Source organism: Physella acuta, unplaced genomic scaffold (assembly GCF_028476545.2).
Source record: "Physella acuta isolate Inbredline_101_S28 unplaced genomic scaffold, ASM2847654v3 ptg000306l, whole genome shotgun sequence".
Lineage (NCBI taxonomy): Eukaryota > Metazoa > Mollusca > Gastropoda > Physidae > Physella > Physella acuta.
In genome coordinates, this window is record NW_026731825.1 from 267203 (window position 1) to 269443 (window position 2241).

Here is a 2241-nt window from a genome sequence, read left to right on the forward strand (position 1 = left end):
TATGCATATGTATATATATATATATATATATATATATATATATATATATATATATATATATATATATATATATATATATATATAAAGAACATACTATAATATAAGTATATAGTTATACTTTTATAATCTCCATTCTATATAAAGTGTATAAAGAACAGACATCAAAGTTTTCCGGATAACATAATCTCTACAGTAGAAGACAACAAAACAGCATTATGTGATACAAAGAAAGAAGGAGGCGGGTGGATTATTATACAGGTTTGTTAGCATTATTTTATGTAAAGCTTATGTTCAGTTCAACTAATTTGGCAAGAGCTTCATAAATTTAGAAATGCGTTTAAATGTTCTTCATTACAAACGTTACGGCAAAATTATATTGGTGTAAGCTTAGTGTTATAAATTTGTTATCCTATGGTTTAAAACACACGTTATGACTACCGCAACACACGCACACAGGTTTTAATATCCTAAGACTTATAAGTCAGGTAAACTTATTAGAATCAGGGGCGGAACTACAGTGCCGCCAGACCCCGCAAAGCGGGGGGGAGGGGCACGCCATTTAGGGGCCCACAGCAGACCAAATTTTTTTTTTTTTTAAATAAAATAATTTCCTTGCTTTTTTGACTTGATGGTTGTTTACATAACATCATGTAAATATTCATTATGTACATTTGCAAAACCTTTCGTTTTCATTTGGTGTTCAAAATTATGTTTAAAAATTTGATGTTGATGTAGGCCCCTACTTGTTTTAATTGCAAATAAAAGTATTTAAAAAAAAAAAATATAAAATAAAACAAAATGGGCTGGAAGAAAGGATCTGTTATCATACAGGCGAAGCCCTATGTGCATGTCATTTGCAAAAAGTTCACTGAAGATCGATGCAATTCTTGTTTTAAAAGCACAGAGGAGAAGCTTTTAAAATGTGGAGCATGTAAAAAAGTGATGTACTGTGGAATTCCTTGTCAGAAAGAACACTGGAAGATTCACAAACTGGAGTGTAAAGTTATGAAGAGAGTCCCAGACACACCAACAGACAGTATTCGACTTTATTTAAGACTTCTTATTCGTTACCTGACTGGGGCTGCTGGGGAAAAACGTAGTAAAGATGAATCTCCTTGCCTGCGATCTTTCAATGATTTGATGTCACATGCGGATAAAATCAAAACAGACACATCACGCAATGAACTGTTTAAAATAGCTGCAGATTTTTTTTACGAGGCTACATACATGGCATCCTGCAGCTTCCCAATGAAGATACTTTGCTAGAATTTTTTGGCAAGATGGTAATTAACACATTTACAATTGCTGATGAGCTTTTGCAAGATGTGGGTGTGGCTGTCAGAGTTTCTTACAGGCATCTCTTCGGGGGGGGGGGGGGGGCCAAGCCCCGAATTTTTTTTACCGCCCCCCCCCCCCCGAACGAAATGAAATTTATATACTTTATAAAGAAAATATATACTTTTAACAGTGTCCGCCCCCCCCCCCCCGAAGAAAGTTTACCGCCCCCCCCCCCCCGAAAATTTCAAGTGCCCCCCCCGGAGAAAAAAGTCTGGAAGAAACACTGGTGGCTGTATATACAAGCCCCTCAGTGTTGGACCATTGCTGCTGGCCTAATGCTGTGGCATCTTTTGATGGAATCAATGTGACTGTCAGGGCTGTTGCAGGGCTATTCGATTTTACACCCACCCTACATCCTTGTGTTGGCTATCTGCTGGCAAATATGGGCAAGTTGTTGATGCTATTTGGAAGACTTCCAGAAGCCATGTTACATTTGAGGAAGGCCATGGAAAACTTTGTGGTTTCCCTGGGCGACAACCATCACCTGTACAAGCAGGTAGCTAAGATGATGGCTCAGTGTGAGGCAGAGCTGGAGCACCAAGAACAGTTACAATCTCTACAGAATTGATTAGGTGAAGCTAGTGGGTGGAAACCTGCACATTACTGTGGATGATTAAACACTGCTTATTTCATTTTATGGAATAGTGGGTTTTAAAAGCGATGAAAAATTTTCTTTTTAAAAAGTGATTATTCCATTTAAAGTGATTTGAACTAGATTATATTAGATCTGCTAAAACGTCGTGCAACTCCTTGAATATTTTCCGCACAAGTATAAAGTGGGATTTAATGAGACTTTATAAAAAAATTGTCTGCCAACATATTGGACAAGGAAAATAAACACTGATGACAAGGTTTAATACACTTGATGTAATTGGTTGTTTTAAATGTACAGTTTGATTGGCT

General features: G+C 36.9%; 1 pseudogene; it reads left to right on the forward strand.

Moving 5' to 3' along the window:
• Positions 1–798: 798 nt before the first annotated feature.
• Positions 799–1906, forward strand: LOC131939968 (histone-lysine N-methyltransferase SMYD3-like; annotated as a pseudogene).
• Positions 1907–2241: the final 335 nt, after the last annotated feature.